Here is a 24,409-nt window from a genome sequence, read left to right on the forward strand (position 1 = left end):
GGTTAAAAGCAAAAAATATACAATTTCACACAATATATCCAGTTTTCAACCACAATAGGTATACAGATACAGTACAACATAGAGTCGATGAAGGAAATCTAATAGCTCAGGCTTCATAAGCACTGAGGAATCCAAGAAGAATGTTACCATCCATGTTAACAAAATTCAAGTGCTTTGAAGAGCCAACTGGAGGCCTATCTACAGATGTCTTTCATTTCACAGGATGAGCATTTCATAGGAACTCCACATTTCATAGGGAGTTCCATGATTCTATAATTTCCAATTCTTTGCTAGCCCTTTCTGTTTGTGGTAAAACTGTTCTCTTCCATTTCTCTTTAAGACAAGCTCCCATGAGCACTACAGGCCTGCCGGGTGGCGGTCCTGTTAGGAGCCACGTGGATGAGCCAGGCCCACAGTGTGTGGGGAGGATGATAGGGGGAGGTGGGGGAGGAAGAGAGGCAGGAACTTCAAGAAGCTGTCTCATCTGAGGTTGGAATCAGAATGGCTGTCACCTGCCTGACCCGGCCCAGAGAAGAATGGAGCAGGCAGACTCCTGACCACACAGCTTGGTCTGAGCACGTCAGCTGCCTCTCCCATCCTTCCATGTGTAACAACTGTCACCCTTTGCAGGCCTCCCTCTGCCTCGACGTGAGTTCACTTAAAGACTGAACGTGCAAGCCTGAGTTTGGGGCATAAGTAGCAGTGTCTGGCCCCAGAAAGCACTGCCACTGCACTCTGGCCACTGTGGCAGTAAGAAACACGGCCCACGGTTGCCAGAACTTTTTCTCTAGAGAAAGTTCGGAAAAAAAAAATTTTCTCTGAAAAACCAGATTCATATGAGCCCCCTGATTCCAAAAGGATGCAGTTTATTTACATTCTGGCCAAACCATTGTCAGGAATAAAAAACATGGGTAAAAGTAAGAGTCAACGGGACAGACCCCAGACCATGGCCCACAACCCCCACAGCCTGCCTGCTTCCTGTCATTTCTACATCAAATCTCTCTGAGGCATGTGAATCAGAACTTCTGGGGTCTTAACTGTTCACAGGACATATTTTGGATTTTTTTTTTTTTTTTTTAAGCCTAAAAGACAGTAGTCTGTCTCCATTCTTGTTCTTTGAAATTTTTCAGTCTTAAAGGGAACTCGAATTGGGGCAACCATACTCTCCTGTCAAAATATTTCAATCGTACACATGATGAAGTGAGCACCACATTGAACAGAGGGAGGGGGCTGCTGACAAATAGGGGGAACAAAGGATTCTGAAAAACCAAAGTAGTTAAAGGAAAGCTGAGCTGTTTTCTTCAAGTGACTCTGATTCCCACACAGTCAGCTCCTCCGTCCTCAGGCAGCTGACAGGCCAGTCTCCCAGTCTTCTTGACTTGATCATTTGATGTCTCGGCTATCAGCGGGTTGCTCTGAGCCCTAGTAAGAGGTGTGCCCGGCTTCCTGGACGCGGAGGGAGTCGTGCCTTCCAGCCGCTCCCTGTATAACTACTGCACGTGGGTTCTGGCCTCCAGGAGCTGCACAGGGATGTCAGTGTAGAGACCTTTCATCTTCTGCAGCAGGGCCTTGTCTGTGTGCCCATCCTTGGTCTGAGCTTGGCCTCTGCCATTGAGACATACCCCAGCACAGGAAAGAACCTCCACAAAGTGATGAGGAACTTGCCCTTCTTCCATTTTAGGACCCCGTTCTGGATGTTTCGAAAGCCATAAGCTGCAGCAAAGTGCAAGAAGACCTCTCCGCTCTTCTCCAGGGTGACCTCCTGGAAGTCTTTGTTCCTAAGCGCATGGTAGGTGACCTCCCCCATGTCCTCACTGAACAGCTCCTTGCGCACATGTCTGAAGATATGTGCCAGGTCCCCATCAGAGCTGGCTCCATCGTGGCGCCTCAGCTCCTCCTCTTTCACATCTCCAGAGTGCCCAGGGCAGCATCTCTCATCGAGAGGTAACTCTGTTCCATCATCTGAGCTATTTACCTGAGGTCAGCACGCAGTCAGTAACCTGAGAACCCTGAGAGACCATGAGGGTGTCTTCCTGAAGGGCCTCCAGCTTCTTGTCATAGCATGGAGCCACGATAACATGGAAAACCTTGTCTGGGGACAGATTCCGCCGTCTGGCAAGGTAGTCCTTCACCAGGGATCCCATGATCTGCTAGGGAGACGTGACAGTGCAGAGGTGGGGGGTGACGGGGTGACGCAGCATCCGCTCAGCCTATCAGACCCAACCAGGATCCTCAGGCAGAGGTCAGCATGGGTAATGAAGGCTCTTCCTCATTGTGCTGGCGGAATTGACGCACAAACTCTCTTGACTCTCCAGGATGCTGAAACCTGCAAGGATCGTTGTATCTAAGACATAATGCACTCCGAGACTTTTGAGAAAACCAGAGTCTTCTGGATGCATCAGTCACACTGAGGCTGAATTTAGCAGCAAAATAAGGCATAGACAGGACACACCGACACTACCAGCACCTTATGCTTTGAGGTATCCCGTTTCTTGTTAAGGTTCAGGACTCGGAAGAATTCCTTGGAGTTCTGCTGGGAAACCTGGACTCCTTCCTCCGCAGACGCATAGCTGTCACAGGTCAGGCAATCACTCAAAAATATCTTGGCATTGGCCAGTGTATGGAATTCTCCCTTCTCTCCATTCTCCTGGGCTGGACTTGCTACATCGATTGATGCATTCTGTTTCGTCATCGGTTTTTGTTTTTACACTACATTCCTTCCGCGTACAGTGCTCACAGTTTATCTGGAGCTAGGCGGGCAGGTCCGGATGTGCAGCCTGAGGGGAGCAGAGACCCGCGGTCGACCACTACCTGCCACCCTTTGTTGTCGTCCTGTGCTGCCCTCTGAAAAGCACTATACTCTTTAGGAAGCAGGAAGTCATTCTTAGTCTACTTCTGACTGGCACTAGACTTGCAGCAGGCAAATCGCTCTCTAAAATTCCTAAAGAAAATAATACAGCACTGTTCCAGCGTTTGTTATATACCCTTTTAGTTGTGAACTTTGGCATAATCATATCTTACATGGTTTTTACAGTTCCAAAGATATTCCCATAATAGTCAAATAATTTCCCTCAGATTGAACACTGAGGGAATTTTCCACTGAATGTTAGTGAAACACCCCTGAAGCCCTGATTCCTTTCAGTCTAATTTTTAAATATTACTCTAAATATTATCCACTATACATGGAGAAATTAAGAATGCTGGTAATGATTATTTAATATGCTTATTTGCCTGTTGGATGGTCCCAGTATTCTTGCTGGGAAAATCTCATGGACAGAGGAGCCCATGGGGTTGCAAAGAGTCAGACACAACTCAGTGATTGAGCATGCATGCACACCTTTTGGATTCTTCTTATGTAAATGAATTGTTTAAAACCTTGCTCCACTTTATAATTGTGTCACTTGTCCATCTCAAGTTTTAGGGTTTCTTTGTATATTTTCTTGCTTGTATGTAAATATCTTGCTAAGTCTGTCACTTCTATTTCTACTGTGTTCACAATACTTTTTCCTGTAAACAGTTTTAAAAGTTTAATCACATTTATACATATCTGTACATATTTATAGTTTGTGTTTATTGGGGCTTAATTAATAAATCTTTCTCATGGACAGAGGAGCCTGGCAGGCTACAGTCCATGCATGGGGTTGCAAAGAGTCAGACATGACTGAGAAACTAACTTTTTCACTTTTATACATGCTAAGTTAATAATGATATTTTGCTATATTTGTGTAGGAATGTATAAAATTTTATTATTGTGTACAGAATGAGGTAGGGATATATTTTTTCCCTATGAGCATCCATATTGTCACGATACTGTTTTTAAGTGGTCCATAAGTCTCCTCTAGTGTGATATGGTTTGTATTTAATTAATTGGTTCCCAAATACATAAAGTTTCCCTATGGTATTTCTTTGGTTTGTTTATCCAATGATACACTATATCATAGTGTTTTCAATTACTTTTACTTTAATTAAATCTTGATGTACTATCAAGAAAATCAGTATTTTGCTTGTATTTTCCTTCATTGACTTGATATTCTTATTCTTTACTCTTCAATGAATATTAAGATCTATTTCTAATTCTCTGCTATAGTTTGTTAGTTTATAGGATCTCTTTGATGTAATGCACAATTTTATTATTTATGAATAATGTCAATTTAGACTCCTATTTTAATCTCTGGAATTGGTGTATGTGTATATAAATATAAATTATTTTTCTTATTTCACATGACTTGATCAGTTCTCCATTAAAATGATGACTAGGGACTATGAAAAAGTCTTTAACTGTGTGGATCACAATAAATGTAGAAAATTCTGAAAGATATGGGAATACCAGACCACCTAACCTGCCTCTTGAGAAATCTGTATGCAGGTCAGGAAGCAACAGTTAGAACTAGACATGGAACAATAGACTGGTTCCAAATAGGAAAAGGAGTACCTCAAGGCTGTATATTGTCACCCTGCTTATTTAACTTATATCCAGAGAACTTCATGAGAAACGCTGGGCTGGATGAAGCACAAGCTGGATTCAAGTCTGCTGGGAGAAATATCAATAACCTCCGATATGGAGATGATACCACCATTATGGCAGAAAGTGAAGAAGAACTAAAGAGCCTCTTGATGAAGGTGAAAGAGGAGAGTGAAAAAGTTGGCTTAAAGCTCAATATTCAGAAAACTAAGATCATGGCATCTGGTCCCATCACTTCATGGCAGATAGATGGAGAAACAGTGGAAACAGTGGCAGGCTTTATATTTTGGGGCTCCAAAATCACTGCAGATGGTGATTGCAGCCATGAAATTAAAAGACACTTACTCCTTGAAAGGAAAGTTATGACCAACCCAGACAGCATATTAAAAAGCAGAGACATTACTTTGCCAACAAAGGTCAGTCTAGTTAAAGCTACGGTTTTTCCAGTAGTCATGTATGGATGTGAGAGTTGGACTATAAAGAAAGCTGAGCACCAAATAATTGATTTTATTTGAACTGTATTGTTGGAGGAGACTCTTGAGAGTCCCTAGGACTGCAAGTATATCCAACCAGTCCATCCTAAAGGAAATCAGTCCTGGGTGTTCATTGGAAGGACTGATGTTGAAGTTGAAACTTCAAACTCCATTTGGCCACCTGATGGGAAGAACTGACTCATTTGAAAAGACCCTGATGCTGGGAAAGATTGAAGATGGGAGGAGAAGGGGGCAACAGAAGATGAGATGGTTGAATGACATCACCGACTCAATGGACATGGGTTTGAGTAAACTCTGGGAGGTGTTGATGGACAGGGAGGCCTGGCATGCTGCAGTCCATGGGTTCACAAAAAGTTGGACATGACTGAACGACTGAACTAATTATAACTGAGGGAGAAGCCTGGCATGCTGCAGACCCTGGGTTTGCAAAGAGTCAGACATGACTGAGCAACTGAACTGAACTGAAGAATGAAGAAATTTCTGGCCCCTGACTTTGAAGAAATCTGTCTAGCAATACAGCATCAAGTACAATATCTTTCATCAGTTTAATTAGATATCTATTATCAATTCAAGAATTTGTGTTCTAGTACTATGTTTATTACATTTTATTTCACTGATAGATTTTGAATTTTTTAAAAGCTTATTTTCTCTCATATATTTGTCTTTGTACTTTAATTTGATGACATGATGTATTGCTTTAATAGATTTTCAAAATGAAATCATCATTGCAGTCTGAGATAAATAAGTTTTGAATTTTTAATACATTGCTAAATTAGATTTTTCACTATTTTATTTAGGTTTATTGCATTTGTATTTATACATGAAACTGCTGCACAATTATGGTCACTTGTATTGCCCTTGTCTTATTTTGAATCAGACTTATACAAACACTATAAAATGAGCCGGGGACATTCTAATGCAGAGCTGGACTACCTTTTTCCTAAAGATTTCATTGATTTTCCTGAGCCTGGTAGATATTTTTGATAGTAGAGGGGTAGGGAAATTATGAACTACTTACTCCAGTTGCTTGCTGATTTTAGACTCTTGTTTTTTGCTACTTTTTAAAGTGCTGTTTCCATTAAATATGGAGTTGATATGAAATATATTCATAACAATCATTGGCAGGAGGAATAACATCTTGTTTCCTGTCTTTTGGTACAGTTGAGCAGTTCCTCCCCAGGTTTCCAGGCCCCTGTCTACTGTTTTCCCTTTAGCTTTCTGGCTGCCCTGTGCAATCTCTAGTCGTGATTTTCCTTCCCTACCTGACTTCTTCATATGGAGTGGCCCTCAGTGATCATTCTCAGCATATTTTCAGTCCACTCTCATTTCCAGTGATTTCTTTTGACCTTATACTTTTACATAGCCAGCTTAGACCACTTTCCTGATGTTCAGAATCATATATCCAACTGGCGGCTTTCTATCTTTCTCTGGATGTTCAATAAGCTTCTCAAAGTTAAAATTTCCAAGTCTGTGACCTAGTTTTATCTACTTATTCTTCTTGCAGTTTACTCTCTCAGTTAATAGAAACTCCACCTTGATTGCAGCCTTGGCAAAGACTTTGAGCCAGAGAATCCACTGAAAACCTACCTAGATTCCTGAATTATAGAAACTGTAACATGATTTATGTGATTCTCTAAGCTACTATGTCTGGGCATATTTTATGCACCATAACTAATACAAAGCATATTTAATCTTTTTTGCCATTTTTTGAACAAATTTGTATAAGACTTATAGTTTTTGTCTCTTAACTGTTGGGTAGAATTTACATGTAAAGCTATCAGTCCTAGGACATTCTTTGTGGAAAGGTCTGTAATTATTTTTTCAAAATTTCTTTCAGTTCAGTTCAGTTCAGTCACTCAGTCGTGTCTGACTCTTTGCAACCCCATGAATTGTAGCATGCCAGGCCTCCCTGTCCATCACCAACTTCAGGAGTTCACTCAAATTCACGTCCATCAAGTCAGTGATGCCATCCAGCCATCTCATCCTCTGTTGTCCCCTTCTCCTCCTGCCCCCAATCCCTCCCAGCATCAGAGTCTTTTCCAATGAGTCAACTCTTCTCATGAGGTGGCCAAAGTACTGGAGTTTCAGCTTTAGCATCATTCCTTCCAAAGAAATCCCAGGGCTGATCTCCTTCAGAATGAACTGGTTGGATCTCCTTGCAGTCCAAGGGGCTCTCAAGAGTCTTCTGCAACACCACAGTTCAAAAGTATCAATTCTTCGGCGCTCAGCTTTCTTCACAGTCCAACTCTCACATCCATATATGACTACTTGAAAAACCATAATTTTGACTAGACGGACCTTTGTTGGCAAAGTAATGTCTCTTGTTTTGAATATGCTATCTAGATTGATCATAACTTTTCTTCCAAGGAGTAAGCATCTTTTAATTTCATGGCTTCAGTCAGCATCTGCAGTGATTTTGGAGCCCCCAAAAATAAAGTCTGACACTGTTTTCACTGTTTCCCCATCTATTTCCCATGAAGTGATGGGACCAGATGCCATGATCTTTGTTTTCTGAATGTTGAGCTTTAAGACAGCTTTTGCACTTTCCTCTTTCACATTCATCAAGAGGCTTTTTAGTTCCTCTTCACTTTCTGCCATAAGGGTGGTGTCATCTGCATATCTAAGGTTATTGATATTTCTCTTGGCAATCTTGATTCCAGCTTGTGCTTCCTCCAGCCCAGCGTTTCTCATGATATACTCTGCATGTAAGTTAAATAAGCAGGGTGACAATATACAGACTTGATGTACTCCTTTTCCTATTTGGAACCAGTCTGTTGTTCCATGTCCAGTTCGAACTGTTGCTTCCTGACCTGCATACAGATTTCTCAAGAGGCAGGTCAGGTGGTCTGATATTCCCATCTCTTTCAGAATTTTCCACAGTTTATTGTGATCCCCACAGTCAAAGGCTTTGGCATAGTCAATAAAGCAGAAATAGATGTTTTTCTGGAACTCTCTTGCTTTTTTGATGATCCAGCATATGTTGGCAATTTGATCGCTGGTTCCTCTGCCTTTTCTAAAACCAGCTTGAACATCTGGAAGTTCATGGTTCACCTATTGCTGAAGCCTGGCTTGGAGAATTTTGAGCTCATCTATATATAAAAATGTATGTAAAATACATATGTATTTATTAAATATATAAATGTATAAAATAATCTATTAATATATATATTTATTTTCTTTATGTTTATGTAAGCATACCTTGGAGATTTTGAGGAGTGGTTCCAGATTACTGTAATAAAGCAAGTTATACAAATTTATTTGGTTTCCCAGTGCATATAAAATTTATGTTTACCAAATAATATAGTCTGTTAAGTATGTAATAACATTATGTCTAAAAAAACTACATATTTTAATTCAAAATACTTTACTACTAAAAAATGCTAATCCTAATCTTAGCCTTCAGTGAGTCATATTTTTTTTTTGCAATAGTAACATCAAAAATCACTGGTTACAGATCATGACAAATATAATAATAATGACAAAGTTTGAAATTCTGTGGGAATTACCAAAATGTGACACAGAGTCATGAAGTGATCAAAAGTTGTTGGAAAAACAGCCCCAACAAAATTACTGGGTGCAATGTTGTCACAAACTCAATTTGCAAAATAGTCAATATCAGCAAAATGCAGTGAAGCAAAGCACTATAAAATGAAGTATTGCAGTGCTTAGTTGCTCAGTCATGTCAGTCTCTTTGTGACCCCATGGACTGTAGCCTGCCAGGCTCCTCTATCCATGGGGATTCTCCAGGCTAGAATACTGGAGTGGGTTGCCATGCCCTCCTCCAGAGGATCTTCCCAACCCAGGAATCAAACTGGGGTCTCTTGTACTGCATGCAGATTTTTATCAACTGAGCTACCAAGGAAGCCCCAAATGAGGTATACTTGTATGTATATATTTATTTGTTACTTTTACTATATAATTCATAACTTATATATAAGGAAGTGATTCACATCATTATAGAGGCAGTTTCCTCCCAAGATCTGTAGGGCCATTCAGTAACCTGTAGAACCAATCATTTGCTTCCAGTCTGATCCCAGAAGTCTGAAAGCAGAACTGATGGTGTGGTTCTAGTCTGAAGGCTGGTAAGCTCAAGACTCAGGAAGAAGCATATTTCAGTCCAAGTAAAAAGGCGGGAAGAAGTCACTGTCCCATTTGAAGGCCATCAGACAAGAACTCTCTCTTATTTGGGGGAGATTCAGTGGTTTGTCCTATGAAGGCCTTCAAGGGATGGCCTGAGGAGCAACCACTTAGAGAGAGCCATCTGTTTTATTCAGTCTATTGATTTAAATGTTAATCTCCTCCCAAAAAACACTCTCACAGAAATACCCAGAATAATGTTTGGAAAAACATCTGGGACCCTGTGGCCTAGTCAAGTTGATACATAAAATTAACCATTGCAGTAGCTTAGTATAATCTCCATTTTAGCTTTATAGGTATTTTAGTGAGAAGAAATACCTCCAAATTTCTGAAACGGATTCTTTGCTTTGTCAATATTAGTGTGGTTTTTTATCTACTCAGACTTTTCAAAAATATTTTAATGTTTCAAATTGCATGGGATATATGTGCCATGCAATTCTACTTGATTTCTAATTCAACCAGATGCCTGAGTTGGCATTTAAGAAATATGTTTAACAAATATTTTAAAATATATTCTGATGTAAAAGGTAAGTGTTAGAAGTAGTAAGTATTTATAATATAGGCCTTGTTAACAGTATATCAACTACATTTTAAATTGTGTGCCTTATTCAAAAGAGTCAAAAAGTGTCAAGTGACTCATTTGCTGACTAACACGGGTTCTATTACAATGAATATTGAAGAGTATACCTTTGGGTACCTTGTAATTATAATTTGAGCATTTTCCCAATTATACAAAAACATTTTCATTTCGTTCAAATCAGAATAATTTTAACCAAAGAAATAGTAATAAATCAGAATCATTTTACTTGTCAGAATTTTGATGAAAGAGGTCTTAACAGCCAGTATGTAGACCTACACAATTATTTCTATGAAACGGATCTCAGCAAATTCTTTTGCTGCACTTCAGAGGATTGTGGGCTTACTTTAAACAGATGTTTGGTAAACACTTTCCCACCTAAGAAGGTCCAGAAGCAACTCAGCATATCTTTATTTTAGCCTCCTAAGCTTAGTAAATTCTCTATTTTTCAGTAAAGAAAAAGGACATTACCTAAGTAAATAACCTTGGATAGTAATTACTCATAAGACCTGAGGAAAAATAATAGCAACTATCCAAGTGTCAGACTTAAACAAGTTTCTTAGCTAGAAGGTATTTGATTACTTCGATTTCTGGTAGTATATGAGCCTTCATCTCATAGTAGTCCTGCAAGAAAATTATGGCATGAAGTTTCCTTAAAAATCTAAAAATAGAGCTATCATATGATCCAGCAATCCCACTCCCAGACACACGCCTAAAGAAATCTTAAGTTGAAAGGATACATGCACCCCAATGCACCCTATTGCGCTCTTTGCAATAGGCAGGACATGGAAGCAATCTAAATGTGTATTGAGAGAGGAATGGATAAAGAAGATATGGTATATATATACAATGGAATATTACTCACAAAAAAGAATGAATAATGTCATTTGCAACAACATGCATGGGCCTAGAGATTATCATACTGAATGAAATAAGTCAGAGAAAGACAACTGTCATATGATATTTCTTACATGTACAGTCTAAAAAAAAAAGAATACAAATGACTTTATATATAAAAGAGAAATAGAGTCACATATATAGAAAACAAACATGGTTACCATGGGTTAGGGGGATAAATTGGGAGACTGGAGTTGACATATATACACTACTGTATATAAAATGCTTCCTTGATGGTTCAGATGGTAAAAAATCTATCTGCCTGCAATGCTGGAGACCCGGATTCAATCCCTTGCTCAGAAAGATTCCCTGGAGACGGGACTGGCAACCCACTCCAGTATTCTTGTCTAGAGCATTCCATGGGCAAAGGATTCTGGTGGGCTACAGTCCATGGGATTGAAAAAAGTCAAACACAGGTTATCAACTAACACTTTCACTTTCTCATATATAAAGTAGATGACTAGTAAGGACCTACTGCATAGCACACAGGGAACTCTAATTAATACACTTTAATGACTTATATGGGGAAAAGATCTATAAGAGTGGATATATGTATAACTGATTCATTTTGCTACATACCTGAAACTTGCCCAACATTGTAAATCAATTATACCCCAATAAATTTTTTTTTTTAAATCTAAATGTGTAAGATAAACAATACAATTTTTGGAAACAAATACAGAGGAGGATAGTTGTAATATTGATGCAATTAGATATTTCTTAAAAATTAAAACTGCCAATCAAACAAACCCTAACTTATATTAGTTTTATTTTTGAAATTTAAAAATATTATTAATCAGGACACTTTTAAAAGACTTGAAAACCAACCATGGATACAAACAATTAGAGTGCATGTAGCTTATTTAAAGAACTACACAGTATTAGGAAAAGAAAAAGACAAAGGGACAAAAGAAAAAAATCTTTACAAAAGAGCATATCCAAATGACGATAACAGCAATGATAAAGAACTAGAACTGGGAGTGGGAGTGGGAGAGACAGAGGGGAAGAAGAGAAGGAAAGAGGTAATCAATCCATTCATTGCTGGAGAATGCAAATTAATGAGATACATTATTCTCTCACTAAAGGAGCTAATTTGAAACAAACAGGCAAGTCTTGAAGAAGACATGGAGCAAAAGGGAAGAACACTCTTCAGGTGACAGAATATGTTGTAAATAACTTTAAACATTTATTTATACACATATACACATGTATACATATATGCTGCTAAATCATTTCAGTCGTGTCAGATTCTGTGCGACCCTATAGATGGCAGCCCACCAGGCTCCCCCGTCCCTGGGATTCTCCAGGCAAGAACACTGGAGTGGGTTGCCATTTCTTTCTCCAATGCATGAAAGTGAAAGGTGAAAGTGAAGTCGCTCAGCTGTGTCCGACCCTTCGAGACGCCATGGACTGCAGCCTACTAGGCTTCTCCGTCCACGGGATTTTCCAAGCAAGAGTACTGGAGTGGGTTGCCATTGCCTTCTCTGTATACATATATAGACGTGTATTTATACACACACACACACACACACACACACACACATATATATACACATATTTACAGGTATAATGTTAATGGAAGCACTATTCTTAATAGCCTTAAACTATTCAAATAATTCACATCCTCAAATGTAGAAAGCACAAGAAAATAATGGTATACGTACATGATACATGCAGTGTAACACTAAAAAATGGAATCCTGACACAGAGTGCAGGCTATGTGATACAAAAACATATACTTTATATAAACTGTGAAAAGTACAATAATAAGCAAAGTCCATTTATGTTTTTAGAGAAATAGCATATTTGAGAGGGAACAAGGTCTCTTCTGAGGACTGGTAGTATTCTATTTCTGGGTACTGGTTCCACAAATGTGTTCGGTTTGTGAAAATGTATTGATATTATGTATACAGTTATCTGCATGTTTATGATGCTCAGTTACAAAGATAGTAAGTCAGTGAGGGATGAGAATACAAGGAGAGGTTTGAGGACGAAGTAAATTTGATCATATATTGATAATTGTTGAACTGTATGGTGGGTACAGAAGATTTCATTCTACTGTTCTCCTTACTTTCATAAGTTTGAAATTTTCCCTAATAAAAATTTAAACTAAAATATATAGCATAAACTTAAAAGAAAAGAGGAAAGAACTCTTTCTCACCAGCTAACATGTCTGGAATTTAACACTACCATAAAATAACTTCTGGAAAAGCTAATATATTTGACCATGATGTTTACTGATATACAAGTCCCTAAAACAACCCAGAGCACATTGTAGTCACTCAATATTGCTGAATGTAATAATGGTTATATCTAGAAAGCAACACGGTTGAGACATTATGGCAACAGAACATACAAGATGGCTCAAATTCTAAATTAGGAGATTTTGTTTGTAGTATGTTAGTGTAGACAAGATAAAATCTGCCTTTCATGTATTCTAGCTCCACATTTTTCCCCATAGGATTAGAAATCTAAGCCACTTCCTATGTAAAAGTAAGCTCCTCTTTATTTGTAACAGTCTATCCTCTCTGTGAAGCAAATGCTTCAGCTTCACAACTGTATCTAAGCTACTTATGTGTGTGTGTGCTTTCTTCCATCACAAACATGAGCTCTTTTCCTACAGGTAACCAAGAGTATATTTACTGAAAAATGACATGAGCTTCCAGTTCCAAGGAATAAAAGCATATTTGAATTTTCACAGTATATCAATGACAGGATAAGCTTTTGGAAAATTACATTATTTTTTTGCAAAAACAATTTTGGTTAAATATATAACATTTCAGATTTTCTGTTTCTCACAAAACAAACACTCAAGAAACTCATCTCTTTTAAATTGTTAATAGTAAATCTCTCTAGAAAATATATGTAGAGTAGTTTATTTATAGTAGTTTACTTATACTTCAGTTGATCCTGAGATTTGCAGCCATGATTAAAAGTTAAGTTCCACTACATTTCACATCAATTATAAAGATCTATAAAGTACTCTGGTATGGAGTTGGTTAGCTTCACTTTCAATGTTATGTGTCTGTATTCATGTCCCTCATAAATGTGAATAAATACATTTAGATTATGATTATCTTGCCAATAATAATAAACAATTATAATATACATATACACACGTATATGTATGCTACTATAAACTTTCCATAGATTCAAGTTTATGTATTTAAGATATTTTGGACATAACCTCTTGGGTACTTATTTAACACTGACATAAATAAATATCTAGCAAAACAGTAGATTTGGACCCAAACTGAAAAGTGGTCTCCAAACCAGAGCTTGTATCTCATTATCTAAAATGAAATCCTAAGCTGTAAAATACTTTTATTGGTTTTAAAATAAGAATGAAATATACTTAGATTATTAAATATTAAACATTGCTTTAAAATAAATATCTAAAGTTTGGATTTTTTTTTTCAAAGATCCTGTTTCCATTCACGCTTATATCCATCCAAAAATAAGTTTATTTAATAAAGACTCAGGAAGGTTGTCCATTTGGATGTATTTTCAAGCAACATTATATATTGATTGCAGGCCATTTGGCCAACAGTAATTAGTGGTGGAGTTTACCACCTACCTTCAATGCAATCTGTTTTCCAGTAGAAGTGCTTAATTTAGAGTGTAGATTTTGTAAATCTTATAAAACAGAAAATCTGAGACAATGACTTAACAAAAGAATGACTGAGTTCCAAATTCTCTTTATTTCTAGTCTCATCTTCCTCCAATTCATTCTCCTCTAAAGTAAAAACTGAGCATTCTAAAATATAAATTGATTAAATTACAATCCTACTTAAAATCCTTCATTGACTCCCCATCATTCTTAGGATAAAGTCAATAATAACTTTAGAAGCCTTTGTCCTCTGCTGTCTGGACACTTCTTCAGGGTTACTTTGGAGGACTGTCTCTTTTACTTTCTGTGATGGTTCTTCCTATGTGCCATGCTGTCTTTTGTCTTCAGTTTATTCAGTCTTCTTTACCTGATATTTCCCCACTCAACTCTACCAAAGTGAAGACTCTCAAATTTCAAATTACTTTTCCTGTAAGACTGCCCTGAAGACTAAGTTAATATTTCTTCCTATAGGCTTCCATAATACAAATGTTTATAGTAATTACTGAACTTATTTTTTCCGTGTTGCAATTATTTACTTGTTATCTCCACCATTTCTTTAGAAACTTCTTTTTGAGCGCATGAAATGCCTTTCATTTGAAATTATGTATCAAGTATTTAACATGATAACTAGCTTATAATAAGTTCTCAACAAATATTTGTTGAGATAACTAATGAATAAATTAAGAGAAACCAAGTTATTCAGTTTAAGTCCTGAAGACACAGGTCATAAATAGTACAAATACAGTCCTATATTATTGTAAATGTTTATCATCCTGATGACTTACATTCCAGGCAAAAAATGCTTCTTCAATGTAAATTTAATATCCAGCTCTCCAGTTCTTAAAATTTGCATACTGGCCTTTTCAATGTAACTCCCCCTCCATATTGAACTTTTTATTAAATTACTTATATTGACAACGGAGAACTTCTCAAAAGTCTCCCTAGAGAGAATATTTGACCAGCCACAGTTAAGTTTAAGAAAGATGAATGATTCATCAAATGCTCTGACTTGCTTTGTTTTCCTTCCAAGTCACATGAATTGTTTGCCACCTGAGTACTTGTCATTTTTATTTTAACGTTTGCATATGTCAAATACAACTTGGATCTCTGACCAACAAATAATTTATGGCTGGGGACTCTTTTTAGATGGAAAAACTCCCTCCTGTGTATAGTTAGAAGTGCCAATTATAATAAGTAACCAATTCTGAACAAAAACAAACAACCACCTGAAATTTCCTGTCATAGCTAGTGCACTAAACAGAAAATAGCTCTTGCATCAATGGAGCGCATTAGAGAATCAATAAATTGAATTTGTTGCAGGGAAAAAATCATCTGTGTAACTGCTGTTCAAAGTTCCTCTCCCTGACAGAATCCAATCGTGTCAAGAAACTAAATAAATATGGTTACACTCAAAGGCTCAAAGAATACTGAAAAAGGCTATAGAAATTATCCAGCCAGATTTCTGGATAGAATATGGCTCATTTATTTGAGCTTACAAGAAAGTACTTCTGAGTATCTAAACAACTCTGTCCATAACTTTTCAGAAACTATGCTATTTCATTAATGGTCAATGTATCCTTGTCTAGTCATGAGACAAATTTGTACTCAGAAAATAAAATCTTATTTAAAAAAATTCAAGGCCAATCTACCTGACTTAAGGTACTTTAAATGTAGTATTCTTCAATTTCCTTGATTTCTGATTCTTTTCCCTTTTTTCCTTGCTGTCATAAAGAGTTGGAATCCATTTCTGACATTTGACCACTGACAGTTCTCAAGCCACAACCCTCCTTCTTGGACTTCAGCTCCACATCTATGTGGGCCATTTTTTTTTTAGTCTTTATTGAATTTGTTACAATATTGCTTCTGTTTTATGTGTTGGTTCTTTGGCTGGGAGGAATGTCTTAGCTCCCTGACCAGGGGTCAAACCCACACCCCTTGTATTAGAAGGTGACATCTTAACCATTGGACCACCAGGGAAGTCTCCAGTGGTCCCGTTTAGGTTCATGCCTAGGTAAGGTGATAAGAAAGCCCGGGTGTGCTTTCTTTGGCTGCCAGTGAGAAGTTCAAACCATACAAGCCCCTGCTTGTGACAGAATCCTTAGCCTTAGCCACCCTGCCCCTCCCACCACAAAACCCAAGTTATTCCCCTCTCCCCGTTCTTTTAAGCCACTTCAGACCTACTTCAGAGGCCTGCTCTGCTCAACTCCAGAAAGCCTCCTTATGTGAGTAATAAAGCTTTTCATACCGTCTTGGTGAATGTGAGACTACATAAGTCTCAGCATCCACATCAAATTTTCAGTGACCACACAATCTCACACATTGTCTATATCTGGGAGTCAATGTACTTATGATGCACCAGAAAGCTGTGAGTCTACAGGACGTATTTCAAACAAGAGTGAGAAAAGAACAGAATCAAATTATTAAAAATGAAAACTGAAGATCAAAACAGGTTAAACTCATTTTAGAAATAAAATGTGTCACACAGATCCAAGAACAAATAGGTCTATGTCATTTCATTACAAATAATCTGGATAATTGTGAGGACTATATAATCTGCAGGGAGTGTCAATCAGTTTATAAGGCCAAAATGGAAGATAAATAAAAAGAACTGAAACAGGTAGAAACTGTACAATCTCCCAAGCTTAATTTAAATGTTGATGAGATATTAAAACAAAGGTATACCTCACCATGGGAAAGACACGTTCCTGGAAAGTAATATACAAAGTAGTATAGCATTCTATTCTAACATGTTCTCACTGATTCTCAATATAAAATAGAAGATACATTCAGTGGAAGAAAACAAACCACCAACTCAATTGTTTAAAAATTATTTTTAAATAACTCATTTAAGGTGGAGAAGTTAGTATCTTTCTTACATCATTTAAAAAGTTTATTCTATTAAGGAATAATTTGCATATAATACATACAGTAAAATGCACATATAATAAAACATAATAAAATGTATGCATTTTAAGTGAACAGTTTCCTGAGTCTTAACAGATGTTTATATTTCTGTAACCACTGTAAAAATTAAGATATAAGATATTAATAACATTCACAAAGTATTCTCATATCCTTCTGCAGACAAATGATTTCTAAACTTATCCCCAGAAAATCACAGATCTTATTTCTTTTTTTTTTCCACAGATCTTATTTCTATCATCCTAGAATTACTTTTACCTGATCCTGAAATTCACATAAATGGAATTATGATGTATGTGTTCACTTGTGCATGACTTCTTTTGTTCAGCATGTTTCTGAGATCCATGCACTTTGTTTCATTATTTGCATTGCTGTGCATTATTCCATTAGTAATAATAGACAATAATCTGTTCATTCATTCAACTCTGGTGGACTTTTAGGTTGTATCAAGTTTTTTTTTTTTTCCCTAATAAAGATGTTCTGAACTTCCATGTGAAAGTTTTAAATTGCAAGGCCATACAGTTTTTTCCTATTTTTTTTTTTCCTGAAAGTTTCATAGCTTTTGCACCTACATTTGGGTTGATTACCTATTTCAAATTAATTTTTCTCTATGGTAAGAGGTAAAAGTCAATAGTCATTACTTTTCTTTCAGAAATCCCTTTTCCAGAATCATGTAATTGAATTACCTTGCAGTCTTTGAAGAGAAAAATAAACATAATGTACATGGACTCTCTATTTTGTTCTACTGATATTTGTGTTTATTCTAACTCAAGTACCATAGAGATTTGATAAGTGAAGCTTTTTAAAACTTTTGAAATTAGGTAGTATAAGTCATTCAAGTGCCTTTTTTCTTTTCCTAGATTGATTTGGTTACTACACTTTGAGTTTCCAGATACATTTTTAAAACAATTTTAGTTTCTACAAAAATACTTTCAAGGATTTTTAACTCATATTGTGTTAAATCTTTGGATCAATGTGAAGAGAAAAATTTAACAATATCAATGCAATTCAAAAAACTAGTTAACACTTTCATTTTTGTGGTTTTCAGTCGGAATACATGAAGCAATTTTTCTTAAATTTAGGCTAAAACATTTCTTTTCCAAGCTTTTGTATGGGAATACAGTTAAATTTACTCAACAATTGTAGTTTCTTTAGTAGATTGCTTAGGATTTTCTACAGAAACAATCATGTTATCCATTAATAGCAAGTCTTTTTTCTTCTTATCTAATTATTACATATTTTATTTCTATTTATTATCTTATTCTGTTACCCATAGGGCTTCCCAGGTGGCGCTAGTGGTAAAGAACCCACCTCCCAATGCAGGAGACTTAATAAGAGACACAGGTTGAACTCCTGAGTTGGAAAGATCCCCTGGAGGAGGGCATGGCAGCCCACTTTGGTGTTCTTGCCTGGTGAATCCCATAGACAGAGGAGCCTGGCCAGCCACAGGCCCTAAGGTCGCAAAGAGTCAGACATGATTGAAGCCCCCTAGCACACATGCATGCATGTTACCCATGATCAAAAACAAAACTTTGAGTAGAAGAGGTAGAAAGGAGGCATCTTTGACTTCTTCCAAATCTTAGGGAGAGAGCATTCAATATTAATTATTAAATATAATGTAAGCAATACCTTTTTCATATCTGTGTGCTGTATCAGATTGAGGAAATTCCATACAATTCAAAATCCTCTGCAAGTTTTTGTCATGGATAGGATTGTGTCCTGTCAAATTCTCTTTTTACAACCACTGAGTAGATCACAAAATTTGTCTTCATTTTGTTAACGTGAGGAACTGATTGATTTTGAATATTGATATCACTTTGCCTTCTTTGAACCATCTCTTCCTCGTGCTAATGATATATCAGACTTCTTTACATCACTGTGCCAAAATTTTATTGAGGATTTTTGTACCTATATTGATAAGGGTACAAATCATTTTATTAATGATTTCATGAAGTGAGCTGCTGGCATGGACAAAGTTCTCTAACATTTGATGTTTAGTTGATAGTTTGGTCTTTCATTTTTAGCTTATAAAAAGTAAAAATATGTTTTTCCCTCCTCAGACTTCATTGTATATATAACATAGTTTTTTTACTATGTTGTATTTTCAATATCTTATGTCAAAACTTTTTGTGTGCTTGTAATTTCTTCTTTGATCCATGGCATAATTTAATGCTCAACTATTAGGGGATTTTATATGCATTTTTTAATTGAATTCTAATTTGATCCATCACAGTCAGAGAATGAAAAATGTATTAATATGATTTCAGTGCTGTGCTTAGTCACTCAGTCAGGTCTGACTGTTCGTGACCCCATGGACTGTAGTCTACCAGACTCTTCTGTCCTTGGGGATTCTCCAGGCAAAAATACTGAAATGGGCTGCCATGCCCTCCTCCAGGGGATCTTCCCAACACAGAGATAGAACCCAGGTCTCCCACATTGCAGGCGGATTCTTTACTGTCTGAGCCACCAGGGAAGCCCAATATGATTTCTAGCTTTGTTCACCCCGAGATCTGTGGAAAGCCCAGGGTGTTTCCTATTAATAATATTCTCTGTCTTATTGGAGAAGGAAATGGCAACCTACTCCAGTATTCTTGCCTGGAGAATCCCATGAATGGAGGAGCCTGGTGGGCTACAGTCCACGGGGTTGCAAAGAGTTGGACACGAAAGACTCAAATACTAAACTGTGTCTCCCCTGTGGATTTTGTTGAGACTTTCTTAGAGTAAGTCTGAAGTAGGTCTTCCTCTAGGACATGGTCATTAGGACCAAGGCATGTTATTTCTGTTGTCTTAGCTGCATGCTCAGGTGTTAAGATAACTTCTTCACTCTGACTAAACCAGAGTTCCACCATCTCCCAGCATTGCTTAGTTTCTACTATCTCTGTTGTTTTCTGCCCTGTAGCAGCCAATTTTGAGCAAGCCTTGCATAATCTTACCCTTCGCCTGGGTATCTCTACCCTTGGTGAAGAATTTGTGAGGCTCCTTCTTTTCTGCACACTTCCCCATCCAGTCCATTACTCTCCAATGCCCTGCTCATCACATTCCAGCCATTTCAGCCATTCTGAACACTGATTTCCTCAACTCAGGGGCTCCATGATCTCCTTGTACTCTAGCTATCTGCACTGTAGTCAAGAAAGAGTCCCCATGCAGAGAGACAGCGAGAATATGGGTTTCATTTCATGATTTTCCCGTTTGGGTTAGATCACAGTCTTAGTCTGCCTATTGTCTGACGTTTAACAACTGTTACCTGATATACTTTCTCCAGTTATACATATGTGTTTTTCTTTGGTTTTGCTTTTTTAAGTAAGAAATCTAGTCCAATATTATTTACTTGATCAGAACCCAAAGTGAAAGCTTGTTTAATTGGTTTTTTGTTTAAAGTCTTGAGTCAGCATCTTCTATCAATTCCAGTTTTCTTTAAAATGTATAAAAATATAAAAGCCAGGTAATTTATTCATGAGTGGGAGTTTTTCCATTTTTTTTTCTTTTAAAGTTGCCTGTCTACAAAAATGATAGAGAATTAGAAAAAGGGGTCTTATGTAGTTAGACACCCAGATGTTTAAAGGAAATACAGCTCTAGTCAAAAGATAGATTTTACTCCTTTGAGAAGAAAAAAGAAAAAGGGAGACATTCTTCCTGAGATGTTTCAGTAAGAGTGGAGACCTGACCTTCTAACAATATCCAGGCAGGAGAGGTTATTATGCAAATTGGTGTGTCCAGCTGTTGTTCTTTTCTGTGATGGATAAAATGAAAGAAAATAGGCTCAAATTGCTGCAAGGGGGACTAAGGTTTGGCAGCTTTACAAATGGCCCTTTAGTTAGTGACCCAAGGAAAGTGACAGCTGATTGCAGGAGTGTATTAAAAAATACTGATTTCACTATTGATTTTTTGTTTCTCCATTCCCAATCAGAACTCAGTTATTGCTAAACTATTATTGTTAGGATACTGTATTTAACTGACATGTAATAAACAAGTTTTACACACAGTAAAGAGTACAGAAAAAATTTATAGTTTAAAAAATATTAAATTATGTTCTTCTAGAACAGAGAGAGTCATTTTCATCTCCCTAACTTGATTTTTTATGTGCTTTAGTTCAATGGTTTCTGACTCATAGTACAATCATAATAGTAGAAATAGCCAATGTATATAAAGGGATTTAGTGTTTTCAGTAACTTTTCACCTCTATTATCTCGTTTGTTGTTTCAGATATGCTATTTCCATTTTATAGAATAAGGATCTAGGGTCCATGAAAGGTGTACAACTTGACCAAGTGAGTACTGAAAGGTCTTGAAATATTATTTCCATGTCAACCTTTTCTTGTTCAGCTCACCAACCTTTTCACTGAACGTCTTAGTGATCTCTCAATAAAGTGGTGATGTGCAGCTCTAAAGTTTCTCTGGACAGTGACCATGGGCTTGACCAAAAGAGCCAGCCACGGTGACTGCCAAACCCTCAGACCCTTCTAGGAACTCTTCACAGGAACTGGAAATAGAAATAAGACAGCAGCAAGTTCTTCTGGAAAGTCTAGGACCTAGCAAAACAATCTGGAGTCGAGAGGAAGCAGAAATTATAAATATTCAGAAAGAGTGTGCAGTACAGAAAGAATCACTCATTAGATGGTGGAAGGGCAGAAGGCAGCTGAATTTCAAAGGTAAAAGAAAAGAGAAAGAGATAAAAAAATAGATAATATGTGTCCAAATATGATATGGACACATAACATAGCAGGGTCAACATTCAATGTTACAAGGATCAGCAATCTGTTTTGCTCCTTAGGCCACCCTCATAGTCTCTGATTCTGAATCAGTTCCTGGGAGGGAACCCCCTCATGGGGCAGGTGTCACATGGTTCCTTTCCTTCCTGAAGGCAGGCTCCACTGTACACCCTTGCCATGAGATCATGCTGAAGCTGCATTGTTGATAACTTCCTGGCTATATAGGCATATATATCTTCCCAATATCTCTGCTGCTGCTCCTGCTAAGTCACTTCAGTCATATCTGACTCTGTGCGATCCCATAGATGGCAGCCCACCAGGCTCTGCCTTCCCTGGGATTCTCCAGGCAAGAACACTGGAGTGGGTTGCCATTTCCTTCCCCAATGCATGAAAGTGAAAAGTGAAAGGGAAGTCGCTCAGTCATGTCCGACTCTTACGACCCCATGGACTATAGCCTACCAGGCTCCTTCGTCCATGGGATTTTCCAAGCAAGAGTACTGGAGTGGGTTGCCATTGCCTTCTCCTACCATCTCCCAATAGTTCAGGTTTCTTGAAGATCATTTGTCCCTTGTCAACAACGTACCTAAAATAAACCATATCACACAGCATTGATTCCAGTAGCTGACAAAAATTAATGCTGACAGACCAGAATAGAAATGTCTGGGGAAAATAATTTAAAATAACAATGACTCTAAGTTACATCAAGTTGTTTGGTTAGTAGAGTACTTAGAAACATTCTTTGTTCATTCTTTGAAAGAAATGTATGTATCAGAGATGGGGAAATGAGCAAATGGCTTTTTCCTTCACAAGTTTTCTTTCTTTGAAACCTTGGGGCAATTATTTATGGTCACTACTGCAGTATGCAATTTTTATTCTAACCATTTAAAGTACTTTATCTTTTACATGCCTGGCTAGCTGTAGTGAAACTCACTGAGATGAAGAATTATGTATAATTTTATTTATATATTTCTTCACAGCACTGAACCTATGTGCTGTCCTATACTCAAAGCAGTACCTTTGAAGTAGCCACTGACCAAATAAAAGAGGGTTACTTTTATTGAACACCATCACGATTCAGGTCGAGTACTGTGTGCTTTCTGTTGCTTGGCATGTGATTTAATATTCATAAAAGTCTTAATAATTATGAGCTATTACATGTGAGTATACGGCATCTCAGAATGACAAGTAGCATAGCTGTTGTCCCACAGTTTATATGCTACAGAGTTAAAGTTGGAAACCAGCACCTCTGATTTAGTAGCCTCTTGTTTTTTCCACCACCCATACCACTTCCCATCAGTTCTTACATTCATTCAAACCACAGAAATTTAAGAGATGACTGCACCAGGAGCTGGAGATAGACTGTTGGAACTGGGGATACAGTGATAAATAACAGCACCATTACCACCAACAAACCCCAGGCTATTTGTATTATGAATGGAGCTTTTACTCTAATGAGTCTCTTGAATTTTATGGCTCACAGATTGTCCCCAATCCGTAATCTCTACTCATTTCTTCTACCTCACCTTGCATATATATATGAAGTCTAACATGCAAGATGATCACTTTGCATATACAAAATTAAAGATCACACCGTTTCAGCTTTCCTCATACAGCTAGAGCTACTCATTCATCACAAACCTCCATCCCATGAGTAGTAATAGGCTTCTTGAAGGCAGTGAAAGCATGTGTGTGTGTGTGTGTGTGTGTGTGTGTCCGTGTGTGTGTGTGTGCATGTGTGCATGCACGCACACTCAGTCGCATCCGACTCTTTGAAACCCTATGGAATATAGCCCGTCAGGCTCCTCTGTGCATGGGATTTTCCAGGCAAGAATACTGGAGTAGGTGTCATTTCCTTCCCCAGGGTATCTTCCTGACCCAGAGATGGAAGTCCTGTCCCTGTGTCTCCTGCATTGGCCAGGTGGGTTCTTTACCAGCTGAGCCATTGGGGAAGTCCAGTGAAACCATATGCATATCCAAAGACTGGATATGGCAGACAATTTTTTTTTTCCCAAATTTTATTCTTTCTTGGTCACATATTGAAATTAATTTTAATTTGCAGAACCTTCTTGGTTGTGGTATAGAATTATGTCTGACAATAGATATGTTGAAATTCTACCTCCCTATACCTCAGAATGTAATCTTCTTTGGAGACAGTGATGTGACATACATAATTAGTTAAAGATACAGTCACACTAGAATCAGGTGGGATCCTAACCCAATCTGACCAATGTCCATATACAAAAAGGGAAATCTGGGCACAGAGATTCACAGAGGGAAGGCAGGTGGAAGAGATGGGGAGAAGACAGCCATGTGATTGGGGAGGCAGGAGAGGGAGTGAGTGATGCGTTGATAAGCCAAGGAATGCCAAGGCTGATGAACACTAGAAACTAGAAGAAACAAAGAAAGATTCTCCCCTTCCCTTCTGACATCTTGATTCTGGACTTCTAGCCTCAAAACCTGGGGGACAATGAATTTCTGTTGTTTAATCCATCCAGTTTTGATAACAGCAGCCAGAAGAAACTAATCTTGCTACCCCTTTCTTTCTTCCTCTTCCACCCTCTTCCCTTTTACTCTTTCTTTCCTCCTCCTCTTTTTCTACTTG

The 24,409-nt window shown here is 37.6% G+C and overlaps 1 pseudogene; it reads right to left on the reverse strand.

Moving 5' to 3' along the window:
• Window positions 1-1,422: 1,422 nt before the first annotated feature.
• LOC120854133 lies at window positions 1,423-11,164 on the reverse strand (annotated as a pseudogene).
• Between the last annotated feature and the right edge of the window lie 13,245 nt (window positions 11,165-24,409).

Source organism: Oryx dammah, unplaced genomic scaffold (assembly GCF_014754425.2).
Source record: "Oryx dammah isolate SB20612 unplaced genomic scaffold, SCBI_Odam_1.1 HiC_scaffold_27, whole genome shotgun sequence".
NCBI lineage: Eukaryota > Metazoa > Chordata > Mammalia > Artiodactyla > Bovidae > Oryx > Oryx dammah.